Here is a 17,111-nt window from a genome sequence, read left to right as displayed (position 1 = left end):
TAGTAAAATTTAGGGTCACGCTGTGTACCCCCTAAATGACCTATAATTATTTCCTGTGGTAGGGTACACTATTACCCTCTAATATAATACGTGGTCCAATTTAAAAATTATAGGTCAATATTAAGGTCCGATACCGTGCCGTTAGTTAACATAGAAAAGTGTCTTCGTATTTCCTTGTTTTAATGCACTATTTAAAATATACATAGTGTACCCCCTAATTGACCTATAATTATTTCCTGTGGTAGGGTACACTATTACCCTGTAATATAATACCTATTCCAATTTAAATATTATGGGTCAATATTAAGGTCTGATATTGCGCCTTGCGTTAGTTAACCATTGAAAGATGTCTTTGAATTTTTAAAGCATTTTAGAACGCTTATTTCTTCATTTTAAGCATCTCAGAACACTCTATTTCGCATAGGCATACATAGTAAAATTTAGGGTCACGCTGTGTACCCCCTAAATGACCTATAATTATATCCTGTGGTAGGGTACACTATTACCCTGTAATATAATACGTGGTCCAATTTAAAAATTATAGGTCAATATTAAGGTCCGATACCGTGCCGTTAGTTAACATAGAAAAATGTCTTTGAATTTTTAAAGCATTTTAGAACGCTTATTTCTTCATTTTAAGCTTCTCAGAGCACTCTATTTCGCATAGGCATACATAGTAAAATTTAGGGTCACGCTGTGTACCCCCTAAATGACCTATAATTATTTCCTGTGGTAGGGCACACTATTACCCTGTAATATAATACGTGGTCCAATTTAAAAATTATAGGTCAATATTAAGTTCCGATACCGTGCCGTTAGTTAACATTGAAAAATGTCTTCGTATTTCCTTGTTTTAATGCACTATTTAAAATATACATAGTGTACCCCCTAATTGACCTATAATTATTTCCTGTGGTAGGGTACACTATTACCCTGTAATACAATACCTGGTTCAATTTAAATATTATGGGTCAATATTAAGGTTTGATATTGCGCCTTGCGTTAGTTAACCATTGAAAGATGTCTTTGAATTTTTAAAGCATTTTAGAACGCTTATTTCTTCATTTTAAGCTTCTCAGAACACTCTATTTCGCATAGGCATACATAGTAAAATTTAGGGTCACGCTGTGTACCCCCTAAATGACCTATAATTATTTCCTGTGGTAGGGTACACTATTACCCTCTAATATAATACGTGGTCCAATTTAAAAATTATAGGTCAATATTAAGGTCCGATACCGTGCCGTTAGTTAACATAGAAAAATGTCTTTGAATTTTTAAAGCATTTTAGAACGCTTATTTCCTCATTTTAAGCTTCTCAGAACACTCTATTTCGCATAGGCATTAATAGTAAATTTTAGGGTCACGCTGTGTACCACCTAATTGACCTATAATTATTTCCTGTGGTAAGGTACACTATTACCCTATAATATAATACGTGGTACAATTTAAAAATTATAGGTCAATTTTAAGGTCCGATACCGTGCAGTTAGTTAACATAGAAAAGTGTCTTCGTATTTCCTTGTTTTAATGCACTATTTAAAATATACATAGTGTACCCCCTAATTGACCTATAATTATTTCCTGTGGTAGGGTACACTATTACCCTGTAATATAATACCTGGTCCAATTTAAATATTATGGGTCAATATTAAGGTCTGATATTGCGCCTTGCGCTAGTTAACCATTGAAAGATGTCTTTGAATTTTTAAAGCATTTTAGAACGCTTATTTCTTTATTTTAAGCTTCTCAGAACACTCTATTTCGCATATGCATACATAGTAAAATTTAGGGTCACGCTGTGTACCCCCTAAATGACCTATAATTATTTCCTGTGGTAGGGTACACTATTACCCTGTAATATAATACGTGGTCCAATTTAAAAATTATAGGTCAATATTAAGGACCGATACCGTGCCGTTAGTTAACATTGAAAAATGTCTTTGAATTTTTAAAGCATTTTAGAACGCTTATTTCCTCATTTTAAGCTTCTCAGAACACTTTATTTCGCATAGGCATACATAGTAAACTTTAGGGTCTCTCTGTGTACCCCCTAATTGACCTATAATTATTTCCTGTGATGGGTACACTATAACCCTGTAATATAATACGTGATCCAATTTAAAAATTATAGGTCAATATTAAGGTCCGATACCGTGCCGTTAGTTAACATAGAAAAATGTCTTTTGAAATTTTTAAAGCATTTTAGAACGCTTATTTCCTCATTTTAAGCTTCTCAGAACACTCTATTTCGCATAGGCATACATAGTAAATTTTAGGGTCACGCTATGTACCACCTAATTGACCTATAATTATTTCCTGTGGTAAGGTACAATATTACCTTGTAATATAATACGTGGTACAATTTAAAAATTATAGGTCAATATTAAGGTCCGATACCGTGCCGTTAGTTAACATAGAAAAGTGTCTTCGTATTTCCCTGTTTTAATGCACTATTTAAAATATACATAGTGTACCCCCTAATTGACCTATAATTATTTCCTGTGGTAGGGTACACTATTACCCTGTAATATAATACCTGGTCCAATTTAAATATTATGGGTCAATATTAAGGTCTGATATTGCGCCTTGCGCTAGTTAACCATTGAAAGATGACTTTGAATTTTTAAAGCATTTTAGAACGCTTATTTCTTCATTTTAAGCTTCTCAGAACACTCTATTTCGCATAAGCATACATAGTAAAATTTTGGGTCACGCTGTGTACCCCCTAAATGACCTATAATTATTTCCTGTGGTAGGGTACACTATTACCCTGTAATATAATACGTGGTCCTATTTAAAAATTATAGGTCAATATTAAGGACCGATACCGTGCCGTTAGTTAACATTGAAAAATGTCTTTGAATTTTTAAAGCATTTTAGAACGCTTATTTCCTCATTTTAAGCTTCTCAGAACACTTTATTTCGCCTAGGCATACATAGTAAACTTTAGGGTCTCTCTGTGTACCCCCTAATTGACCTATAATTATTTCCTGTGATGGGTACACTATAACCCTGTAATATAATACGTGGTCCAATTTAAAAATTATAGGTCAATATTAAGGTCCGATACCGTGCCGTTAGTTAACATTGAAAAATGTCTTTGAATTTTTAAAGCATTTTAGAACGCTTATTTCCTCATTTTAAGCTTCTCAGAACACTTTATTTCGCATATACATACATAGTAAACTTTAGGGTCTCTCTGTGTACCCCCTAATTGACCTATAATTATTTCCTGTGGTAGGGTACACTATAACCCTGTAATATAATACGTGGTCCAATTTAAAAATTATAGGTCAATATTAAGTTCCGATACCGTGACGTTAGTTAACATAGAAAAGTGTCTTCGTATTTCCTTGTTTTAATGCACTATTTAAAATATACATAGTGTACCCCCTAATTGACCTATAATTATTTCCTGTGGTAGGGTACACTATTACCCTATAATACAATATCTATTCCAATTTAAATATTATGGGTCAATATTAAGGTCTGATATTGCGCCTTGCGTTAGTTAACCATTGAAAGATGTCTTTGAATTTTTAAAGCATTTTAGAACGCTTATTTCTTCATTTTAAGCATCTCAGAACACTCTATTTCGCATAGGCATACATAGTAAAATTTAGGGTCACGCTGTGTACCCCCTAAATGACCTATAATTATATCCTGTGGTAGGGTACACTATTACCCTGTAATATAATGCGTGGTCCAATTTAAAAATTATAGGTCAATATTAAGGTCCGATACCGTGCCGTTAGTTAACATAGAAAAATGTCTTTGAATTTTTAAAGCATTTTAGAACGCTTATTTCCTCATTTTAAGCTTCTCAGAACACTTTATTTCGCATAGGCATACATAGTAAACTTTAGGGTCACGCTGTGTACCCCCTAATTGACCTATAATTATTTCCTGTGGTAGGGTACACTATTACCCTGTAATATAATAGGTGGTCCAATTTAAAAATTATAGGTCAATATTAAGGTCCGATACCGTGCCGTTAGTTAGCATAGAAAATGTCTTTGAATTTTTAAAGCATTTTAGAACGCTTATTTCCTCATTTTAAGCTTCTCAGAACACTTCATTTCGCATAGGCATACATAGAAAACTTTAGGGTCACTCTGCGTACCCCCTAATTGACCTATAATTATTTCCTGTGGTAGGGTACACTATAACCCTGTAATATAATACGTGGTCCAATTTAAAAATTATAGGTCAATATTAAGGTCCGATACCGTGCCGTTAGTTAACATAGAAAAGTGTCTTTGTATTTCCTTGTTTTAATGCACTATTTAAAAATATACATAGTGTACCCCCTAATTGACCTATAATTATTTCCTGTGGTAGGGTACACTATTACCCTGTAATATAATACCTGGTCCAATTTAAATATTGTGGGTCAATATTAAGGTCTGATATTGCGCCTTGCGTTAGTTAACCATTGAAAGATGTCTTTGAATTTTTAAAGCATTTTAGAACGCTTATTTCTTCATTTTAAGCTTCTCAGAACACTCTATTTCGCATAGGCATACATAGTATATTTTAGGGTCACGCTGTGTACCACCTAATTGACCTATAAATATTTCCTGTGGTAAGGTACACTATTACCCTGTAATATAATACGTGGTACAATTTAAAAATTATAGGTCAATATTAAGGTCCGATACCGTGCCGTTAGTTAACATAGAAAAGTGTCTTCGTATTTCCTTGTTTTAATGCACTATTTAAAATATACATAGTGTACCCCCTAATTGACCTATAATTATTTCCTGTGGTAGGGTACATTATTACCCTGTAATATAATACCTATTCCAATTTAAATATTATGGGTCAATATTAAGGTCAGATATTGCGCCTTGCGTTAGTTAACCATTGAAAGATGTCTTTGAATTTTTAAAGCATTTTAGAACGCTTATTTCTTCATTTTAAGCATCTCAGAACACTCTATTTCGCATAGGCATACATAGTAAAATTTAGGGTCACGCTGTGTACCCCCTAAATGACCTATAATTATATCCTGTGGTAGGGTACACTATTACCCTGTAATATAATACGTGGTCCAATTTAAAAATTATAGGTCAATATTAAGGTCCGATACCGTGCCGTTAGTTAACATAGAAAAATGTCTTTGAATTTTTAAAGCATTTTAGAACGCTTATTTCCTCATTTTAAGCTTCTCAGAACAATTTATTTCGCATAGGCATACATAGTAAACTTTAGGGTCACGCTGTGTACCCCCTAATTGACCTATAATTATTTCCTTTGGTTTGGGTACACTATTACCCTGTAATATAATACCTGGTTCAATTTAAAAATTATAGGTCAATAATAAGGTCCGATACCGTGCCGTTAGTTAACATAGAAAAATGTCTTTGAATTTTTAAAGCATTTTAGAACGCTTATTTCTTCATTTTAAGCTTCTCAGAGCACTCTATTTCGCATAGGCATACATAGTAAAATTTAGGGTCACGCTGTGTACCCCCTAAATGACCTATAATTATTTCCTGTGGTAGGGCACTCTATTACCCTGTAATATAATACGTGGTCCAATTTAAAAATTATAGGTCAATATTAAGTTCCGATACCGTGCCGTTAGTTAACATTGAAAAATGTCTTCGTATTTCCTTGTTTTAATGCACTATTTAAAATATACATAGTGTACCCCCTAATTGACCTATAATTATTTCCTGTGGTAGGGTTCACTATTACCCTGTAATACAATACCTGGTTCAATTTAAATATTATGGGTCAATATTAAGGTTTGATATTGCGCCTTGCGTTAGTTAACCATTGAAAGATGTCTTTGAATTTTTAAAGCATTTTAGAACGCTTATTTCTTCATTTTAAGCTTCTCAGAACACTCTATTTCGCATAGGCATACATAGTAAAATTTAGGGTCACGCTGTGTACCCCCTAAATGACCTATAATTATTTCCTGTGGTAGGGTACACTATTACCCTGTAATATAATACGTGGTCCAATTTAAAAATTATAGGTCAATATTAAGGACCGATACCGTGCCGTTAGTTAACATTGAAAAATGTCTTTGAATTTTTAAAGCATTTTAGAACGCTTATTTCCTCATTTTAAGCTTCTCAGAACACTTTATTTCGCATAGGCATACATAGTAAACTTTAGGGTCTCTCTGTGTACCCCCTAATTGACCTATAATTATTTCCTGTGATGGGTACACTATAACCCTGTAATATAATACGTGGTCCAATTTAAAAATTATAGGTCAATATTAAGGTCCGATACCGTGCCGTTAGTTAACATAGAAAAGTGTCTTCGTATTTCCTTGTTTTAATGCACTATTTAAAATATACATAGTGTACCCCCTAATTGACCTATAATTATTTCCTGTGGTAGGGTACACTATTACCCTGTAATATAATACCTGGTCCAATTTAAATATTATGGGTCAATATTAAGGTCTGATATTGCGCCTTGCGTTAGTTAACCATTGAAAGATGTCTTTGAATTTTTAAAGCATTTTAGAACGCTTATTTCTTCATTTTAAGCTTCTCAGAACACTCTATTTCGCATAGGCATACATAGTAAATTTTAGGGTCACGCTGTGTACCACCTAATTGACCTATAATTATTTCCTGTGGTAAGGTACACTATTACCCTGTAATATAATACGTGGTACAATTTAAAAATTATAGGTCAATTTTAAGGTCCGATACCGTGCAGTTAGTTAACATAGAAAAGTGTCTTCGTATTTCCTTGTTTTAATGCACTATTTAAAATATACATAGTGTACCCCCTAATTGACCTATAATTATTTCCTGTGGTAGGGTACACTATTACCCTGTAATATAATACCTGGTCCAATTTAAATATTATGCTTCAATATTAAGGTCTGATATTGCGCCTTGCGCTAGTTAACCATTGAAAGATGTCTTTGAATTTTTAAAGCATTTTAGAACGCTTATTTCTTTATTTTAAGCTTCTCAGAACACTCTATTTCGCATAAGCATACATAGTAAAATTTAGGGTCACGCTGTGTACCCCCTAAATGACCTATAATTATTTCCTGTGGTAGGGTACACTATTACCCTGTAATATAATACGTGGTCCAATTTAAAAATTATAGGTCAATATTAAGGTCCGATACCGTGCCGTTAGTTAACATTGAAAAATGTCTTTGAATTTTTAAAGCATTTTAGAACGCTTATTTCCTCATTTTAAGCTTCTCAGAACACTTTATTTCGCATATACATACATAGTAAACTTTAGGGTCTCTCTGTGTACCCCCTAATTGACCTATAATTATTTCCTGTGGTAGGGTACACTATAACCCTGTAATATAATACGTGGTCCAATTTAAAAATTATAGGTCAATATTAAGTTACGATACCGTGACGTTAGTTAACATAGAAAAGTGTCTTCGTATTTCCTTGTTTTAATGCACTATTTAAAATATACATAGTGTACCCCCTAATTGACCTATAATTATTTCCTGTGGTAGGGTACACTATTACCCTGTAATATAATACCTATTCCAATTTAAATATTTTGGGTCAATATTAAGGTCTGATATTGCTCCTTGCGTTAGTTAACCATTGAAAGATGTCTTTGAATTTTTAAAGCATTTTAGAACGCTTATTTCTTCATTTTAAGCATCTCAGAACACTCTATTTCGCATAGGCATACATAGTAAAATTTAGGGTCACGCTGTGTACCCCCTAAATGACCTATAATTATATCCTGTGGTAGGGTACACTATTACCCTGTAATATAATACGTGGTCCAATTTAAAAATTATAGGTCAATATTAAGGACCGATACCGTGCCGTTAGTTAACATAGAAAAATGTCTTTGAATTTTTAAAGCATTTTAGAACGCTTATTTCCTCATTTTAAGCTTCTCAGAACACTTTATTTCGCATAGGCATACATAGTAAACTTTAGGGTCACGCTGTGTACCCCCTAATTGACCTATAATTATTTCCTGTGGTAGGGTACACTATTACCCTGTAATATAATAGGTGGTCCAATTTAAAAATTATAGGTCAATATTAAGGTCCGATACCGTGCCGTTAGTTAGCATAGAAAAATGTCTTTGAATTTTTAAAGCATTTTAGAACGCTTATTTCCTCATTTTAAGCTTCTCAGAACACTTCATTTCGCATAGGCATACATAGAAAACTTTAGGGTCACTCTGCGTACCCCCTAATTGACCTATAATTATTTCCTGTGGTAGGGTACACTATAACCCTGTAATATAATACGTGGTCCAATTTAAAAATTATAGGTCAATATTAAGGTCCGATACCGTGCCGTTAGTTAACATAGAAAAGTGTCTTTGTATTTCCTTGTTTTAATGCACTATTTAAAATATACATAGTGTACCCCCTAATTGACCTATAATTATTTCCTGTGGTAGGGTACACTATTACCCTGTAATATAATACCTGGTCCAATTTAAATATTGTGGGTCAATATTAAGGTCTGATATTGCGCCTTGCGTTAGTTAACCATTGAAAGATGTCTTTGAATTTTTAAAGCATTTTAGAACGCTTATTTCTTCATTTTAAGCTTCTCAGAACACTCTATTTCGCATAGGCATACATAGTATATTTTAGGGTCACGCTGTGTACCACCTAATTGACCTATAAATATTTCCTGTGGTAAGGTACACTATTACCCTGTAATATAATACGTGGTACAATTTAAAAATTATAGGTCAATATTAAGGTCCGATACCGTGCCGTTAGTTAACATAGAAAAGTGTCTTCGTATTTCCTTGTTTTAATGCACTATTTAAAATATACATAGTGTACCCCCTAATTGACCTATAATTATTTCCTGTGGTAGGGTACATTATTACCCTGTAATATAATACCTATTCCAATTTAAATATTATGGGTCAATATTAAGGTCAGATATTGCGCCTTGCGTTAGTTAACCATTGAAAGATGTCTTTGAATTTTTAAAGCATTTTAGAACGCTTATTTCTTCATTTTAAGCATCTCAGAACACTCTATTTCGCATAGGCATACATAGTAAAATTTAGGGTCACACTGTGTACCCCCTAAATGACCTATAATTATATCCTGTGGTAGGGTACACTATTACCCTGTAATATAATACGTGGTCCAATTTAAAAATTATAGGTCAATATTAAGGTCCGATACCGTGCCGTTAGTTAACATAGAAAAATGTCTTTGAATTTTTAAAGCATTTTAGAACGCTTATTTCCTCATTTTAAGCTTCTCAGAACAATTTATTTCGCATAGGCATACATAGTAAACTTTAGGGTCACGCTGTGTACCCCCTAATTGACCTATAATTATTTCCTTTGGTTTGGGTACACTATTACCCTGTAATATAATACCTGGTTCAATTTAAAAATTATAGGTCAATAATAAGGTCCGATACCGTGCCGTTAGTTAACATAGAAAAATGTCTTTGAATTTTTAAAGCATTTTAGAACGCTTATTTCTTCATTTTAAGCTTCTCAGAGCACTCTATTTCGCATAGGCATACATAGTAAAATTTAGGGTCACGCTGTGTACCCCCTAAATGACCTATAATTATTTCCTGTGGTAGGGCACTCTATTACCCTGTAATATAATACGTGGTCCAATTTAAAAATTATAGGTCAATATTAAGTTCCGATACCGTGCCGTTAGTTAACATTGAAAAATGTCTTCGTATTTCCTTGTTTTAATGCACTATTTAAAATATACATAGTGTACCCCCTAATTGACCTATAATTATTTCCTGTGGTAGGGTTCACTATTACCCTGTAATACAATACCTGGTTCAATTTAAATATTATGGGTCAATATTAAGGTTTGATATTGCGCCTTGCGTTAGTTAACCATTGAAAGATGTCTTTGAATTTTTAAAGCATTTTAGAACGCTTATTTCTTCATTTTAAGCTTCTCAGAACACTCTATTTCGCATAGGCATACATAGTAAAATTTAGGGTCACGCTGTGTACCCCCTAAATGACCTATAATTATTTCCTGTGGTAGGGTACACTATTACCCTGTAATATAATACGTGGTCCAATTTAAAAATTATAGGTCAATATTAAGGACCGATACCGTGCCGTTAGTTAACATTGAAAAATGTCTTTGAATTTTTAAAGCATTTTAGAACGCTTATTTCCTCATTTTAAGCTTCTCAGAACACTTTATTTCGCATAGGCATACATAGTAAACTTTAGGGTCTCTCTGTGTACCCCCTAATTGACCTATAATTATTTCCTGTGATGGGTACACTATAACCCTGTAATATAATACGTGGTCCAATTTAAAAATTATAGGTCAATATTAAGGTCCGATACCGTGCCGTTAGTTAACATAGAAAAGTGTCTTCGTATTTCCTTGTTTTAATGCACTATTTAAAATATACATAGTGTACCCCCTAATTGACCTATAATTATTTCCTGTGGTAGGGTACACTATTACCCTGTAATATAATACCTGGTCCAATTTAAATATTATGGGTCAATATTAAGGTCTGATATTGCGCCTTGCGTTAGTTAACCATTGAAAGATGTCTTTGAATTTTTAAAGCATTTTAGAACGCTTATTTCTTCATTTTAAGCTTCTCAGAACACTCTATTTCGCATAGGCATACATAGTAAATTTTAGGGTCACGCTGTGTACCACCTAATTGACCTATAATTATTTCCTGTGGTAAGGTACACTATTACCCTGTAATATAATACGTGGTACAATTTAAAAATTATAGGTCAATTTTAAGGTCCGATACCGTGCAGTTAGTTAACATAGAAAAGTGTCTTCGTATTTCCTTGTTTTAATGCACTATTTAAAATATACATAGTGTACCCCCTAATTGACCTATAATTATTTCCTGTGGTAGGGTACACTATTACCCTGTAATATAATACCTGGTCCAATTTAAATATTATGCTTCAATATTAAGGTCTGATATTGCGCCTTGCGCTAGTTAACCATTGAAAGATGTCTTTGAATTTTTAAAGCATTTTAGAACGCTTATTTCTTTATTTTAAGCTTCTCAGAACACTCTATTTCGCATAAGCATACATAGTAAAATTTAGGGTCACGCTGTGTACCCCCTAAATGACCTATAATTATTTCCTGTGGTAGGGTACACTATTACCCTGTAATATAATACGTGGTCCAATTTAAAAATTATAGGTCAATATTAAGGTCCGATACCGTGCCGTTAGTTAACATTGAAAAATGTCTTTGAATTTTTAAAGCATTTTAGAACGCTTATTTCCTCATTTTAAGCTTCTCAGAACACTTTATTTCGCATATACATACATAGTAAACTTTAGGGTCTCTCTGTGTACCCCCTAATTGACCTATAATTATTTCCTGTGGTAGGGTACACTATAACCCTGTAATATAATACGTGGTCCAATTTAAAAATTATAGGTCAATATTAAGTTACGATACCGTGACGTTAGTTAACATAGAAAAGTGTCTTCGTATTTCCTTGTTTTAATGCACTATTTGAAATATACATAGTGTACCCCCTAATTGACCTATAATTATTTCCTGTGGTAGGGTACACTATTACCCTGTAATATAATACCTATTCCAATTTAAATATTTTGGGTCAATATTAAGGTCTGATATTGCTCCTTGCGTTAGTTAACCATTGAAAGATGTCTTTGAATTTTTAAAGCATTTTAGAACGCTTATTTCTTCATTTTAAGCATCTCAGAACACTCTATTTCGCATAGGCATACATAGTAAAATTTAGGGTCACGCTGTGTACCCCCTAAATGACCTATAATTATATCCTGTGGTAGGGTACACTATTACCCTGTAATATAATACGTGGTCCAATTTAAAAATTATAGGTCAATATTAAGGACCGATACCGTGCCGTTAGTTAACATTGAAAAATGTCTTTGAATTTTTAAAGCATTTTAGAACGCTTATTTCCTCATTTTAAGCTTCTCAGAACACTTTATTTCGCATAGGCATACATAGTAAACTTTAGGGTCTCTCTGTGTACCCCCTAATTGACCTATAATTATTTCCTGTGATGGGTACACTATAACCCTGTAATATAATACGTGGTCCAATTTAAAAATTATAGGTCAATATTAAGGTCCGATACCGTGCCGTTAGTTAACATAGAAAAGTGTCTTCGTATTTCCTTGTTTTAATGCACTATTTAAAATATACATAGTGTACCCCCTAATTGACCTATAATTATTTCCTGTGGTAGGGTACACTATTACCCTGTAATATAATACCTGGTCCAATTTAAATATTATGGGTCAATATTAAGGTCTGATATTGCGCCTTGCGTTAGTTAACCATTGAAAGATGTCTTTGAATTTTTAAAGCATTTTAGAACGCTTATTTCTTCATTTTAAGCTTCTCAGAACACTCTATTTCGCATAGGCATACATAGTAAATTTTAGGGTCACGCTGTGTACCACCTAATTGACCTATAATTATTTCCTGTGGTAAGGTACACTATTACCCTGTAATATAATACGTGGTACAATTTAAAAATTATAGGTCAATTTTAAGGTCCGATACCGTGCAGTTAGTTAACATAGAAAAGTGTCTTCGTATTTCCTTGTTTTAATGCACTATTTAAAATATACATAGTGTACCCCCTAATTGACCTATAATTATTTCCTGTGGTAGGGTACACTATTACCCTGTAATATAATACCTGGTCCAATTTAAATATTATGCTTCAATATTAAGGTCTGATATTGCGCCTTGCGCTAGTTAACCATTGAAAGATGTCTTTGAATTTTTAAAGCATTTTAGAACGCTTATTTCTTTATTTTAAGCTTCTCAGAACACTCTATTTCGCATAAGCATACATAGTAAAATTTAGGGTCACGCTGTGTACCCCCTAAATGACCTATAATTATTTCCTGTGGTAGGGTACACTATTACCCTGTAATATAATACGTGGTCCAATTTAAAAATTATAGGTCAATATTAAGGTCCGATACCGTGCCGTTAGTTAACATTGAAAAATGTCTTTGAATTTTTAAAGCATTTTAGAACGCTTATTTCCTCATTTTAAGCTTCTCAGAACACTTTATTTCGCATATACATACATAGTAAACTTTAGGGTCTCTCTGTGTACCCCCTAATTGACCTATAATTATTTCCTGTGGTAGGGTACACTATAACCCTGTAATATAATACGTGGTCCAATTTAAAAATTATAGGTCAATATTAAGTTACGATACCGTGACGTTAGTTAACATAGAAAAGTGTCTTCGTATTTCCTTGTTTTAATGCACTATTTAAAATATACATAGTGTACCCCCTAATTGACCTATAATTATTTCCTGTGGTAGGGTACACTATTACCCTGTAATATAATACCTATTCCAATTTAAATATTTTGGGTCAATATTAAGGTCTGATATTGCTCCTTGCGTTAGTTAACCATTGAAAGATGTCTTTGAATTTTTAAAGCATTTTAGAACGCTTATTTCTTCATTTTAAGCATCTCAGAACACTCTATTTCGCATAGGCATACATAGTAAAATTTAGGGTCACGCTGTGTACCCCCTAAATGACCTATAATTATATCCTGTGGTAGGGTACACTATTACCCTGTAATATAATACGTGGTCCAATTTAAAAATTATAGGTCAATATTAAGGTCCGATACCGTGCCGTTAGTTAACATAGAAAAATGTCTTTGAATTTTTAAAGCATTTTAGAACGCTTATTTCCTCATTTTAAGCTTCTCAGAACACTTTATTTCGCATAGGCATACATAGTAAACTTTAGGGTCAAGCTGTGTACCCCCTAATTGACCTATAATTATTTCCTTTGGTGGGGTACACTATTACCCTGTAATATAATACCTGGTCCAATTTAAATATTATGGGTCAATATTAAGGTCTGATATTGCGCCTTGCGTTAGTTAACCATTGAAAGATGTCTTTGAATTTTTAAAGCATTTTAGAACGCTTATTTCTTCATTTTAAGCTTCTCAGAGCACTCTATTTCGCATAGGCATACATAGTAAAATTTAGGGTCACGCTGTATACCCCCTAAATGACCTATAATTATTTCCTGTGGTAGGGTACACTATAACCCTGTAATATATTACGTGGTCCAATTTAAAAATTATAGGTCAATATTAAGGTCCGATACCGTGCCGTTAGTTAACATAGAAAAGTGTCTTCGTATTTCCTTGTTTTAATGCACTATTTAAAATATACATAAAGTACCCCTAATTGACCTATAATTATTTCCTGTGGTAGGGTACACTATTACCCTGTAATATAATACCTGGTCCAATTTAAATATTATGGGTCAATATTAAGGTCTGATATTGCGCCTTGCGTTAGTTAACCATTGAAAGATGTCTTTGAATTTTTAAAGCATTTTAGAACGCTTATTTCTTCATTTTAAGCTTCTCAGAACACTCTATTTCGCATAGGCATACATAGTAAAATTTAGGGTCACGCTGCGTACCCCCTAAATGACCTATAATTATTTCCTGTGGTAGGGTACACTATTACCCTCTAATATAATACTTGGTCCAATTTAAAAATTATAGGTCAATATTAAGGTCCGATACCGTGCCGTTAGTTAACATAGAAAAATGTCTTTGAATTTTTAAAGCATTTTAGAACGCTTATTTCCTCATTTTAAGCTTCTCAGAACACTCTATTTCGCATAGGCATACATAGTAAATTTTAGGGTCACGCTGTGTACCACCTAATTGCCCTATAATTATTTCCTGTGGTAAGGTACACTATTACCTTGTAATATAATACGTGGTACAATTTAAAAATTATAGGTCAATATTAAGGTCCGATACCGTGCCGTTAGTTAACATAGAAAAGTGTCTTCGTATTTCCTTGTTTTAATGCACTATTTAAAATATACATAGTGTACCCCCTAATTGACCTATAATTATTTCCTGTGGTAGGGTACACTATTACCCTGTAATATAATACCTGGTCCAATTTAAATATTATGGGTCAATATTAAGGTCTGATATTGCGCCTTGCGCTAGTTACCCAAGACAAAATTTATGATGGTACCATCAAAGGATTTTGATGGTTTATGTTGGTTTCAACAAGATTCTTGATGGTCCAACATGTGTTGATGGCCACCATCATACAACAATTTCCATCATGGTTTGTTGGTTTTTGATGGACCAACAAATTCCAACATAGCAAGATGGAAAATGTTGCTGTATTGCTATGATGGTAAACCATCAAGTAATGTTGGATTTTTCATGGACCAACAGTAACCATCATATTATGATGGATTATGTTGTATTCCCTTTATGATGGTCAACCAACATGGTATGTTTACTATTGATGGACCAACAACAGTCATCAAAATATGATGGAAATTGTTGGTTTACATTTATGATGGTCTACCAACAAGTTATGTATATTAATGTTGGCCCAACAATAACCATCATATTATGATGGAATATGTTGTATTCCCTTTATGATGGTCAACCAACATGGTATGTTTACTATTGATGAACCAACAGCACCATCAAAATATGATGGAAATTGTTGGTTTATATTTATGATGGTCAACCAACATGTTATGTATGTTAATGTTGGCCCAACAATAACCATCATATTATAATGGAATGTGTTGTATTCCCTTTATGATGGTCAACCAACATGTAACGTTTATTATTGATGGACCAACAAAAGCCATCAAAATATGATGGAAATTGTTGGTTTATATTTATGATGGTCAACCAACAAGTTATGTATATTAATGTTGGCCCTACAATAACCATCATATTATGATGGATTATGTTGTATTCCCTTTATGATGGTCAACCAACATGGTATGTTTACTATTGATGGACCAACAACAGTCATCAAAATATGATGGAATATGTTGTATTCCCTTTATGATGGTCAACCAACATGTTATGTATGTTAATGTTGGCCCCACAACAACCATCATACTATGATGGAATATGTTGTATTCCCTTTATGATGGTCAACCAACATGTTACGTTTATTATTGATGGACCAACAAGAGCCATCAAAATATGATGGAAATTGTTGGTTTATATTTATGATGGTCAACCAACAAGTTATGTATATTAATGTTGGCCCTACAATAACCATCATATTATGATGGAATATGTTGTATTTCCCTTATGATGGTAAACCAGCATGGTATGTTTACTAATGATGAACCAACAACAGCCATCGAAATATGATGGAAATTGTTGGTGAAAAATAGTTATTGCAAATAATAGCAATAAAACTGTTTATTACGATTTTAAAAAAATTAAGAAAGGTTCATTTATTTAAGTACCCAAATGCTCGATTAAAGAAGATAAAATTCTTATGCATATGTACACTACGCTCGAGCTTTTAATTAATAAATATAAAGTGAAATTACAAAGAAGGGAGAAAAAAAATGTATTGTAAATATTTTCATTAAGGTGAATTTGAGAAATATAGAACAATTAGGCCTTATATCAGGACTAATAAAGTTAAGAAATATTCATTCATAAAATTTTTATGTGCGCGTGAACTGCTTGAGCTTTGTGTGTGACATTTTACTGAAAGGTTTAAAGTTGTTATTTAAATGACTAAATATGTGGTGAAAGTATTATTATGAAAGTTAAAAAATAAATGGTTATTGCTATTTAGAAACACAAAACAATGAGGCACACGTCGGGTTTAACTTAATTAAGAAAAATTTAAATAAGATAAAATTTTTATTCGCGTGAGTGATAGTCGAATATAGTCTTGTGATATTTTGCAATATGGAAAGAATTTGTGGTTTTAATTGCAAAAAATGTAGTAATATGTTGTTAAAGGTTAAAAATTAATAGTAACTGCAATTGATAACATTAATTTGAATTTTAAATTCAGAAAATATTAAGGCTTCATATTAATATTGATGGGATTAAAAAAGATTCATTCATATGGGTACACGACTGAGAAATTATGAGCACGTGTAGTATTTGAGCATCGTCTCGCGGCATTTCATTGAATGCTTAAAGGTTGTGGTTTAAATTATCAAACATGTGGTGAAATTATAACGAAGGGTTTAAAATAAATGGTTATTGCAATTCATAACATTATGGAGAATATTAGAAACACCAAACAAGAAGGCTACATATCAGGATTAATTAAATTAACAGAGATTCAAAGAA

The sequence above is a fragment of the Parasteatoda tepidariorum genome, unplaced genomic scaffold, assembly GCF_982258835.1.
Source record: "Parasteatoda tepidariorum strain Cologne lab strain unplaced genomic scaffold, Ptep-v5.0 scaffold_142, whole genome shotgun sequence".
NCBI lineage: Eukaryota > Metazoa > Arthropoda > Arachnida > Araneae > Theridiidae > Parasteatoda > Parasteatoda tepidariorum.
Note: the sequence above shows the minus strand (reverse complement) of the source record.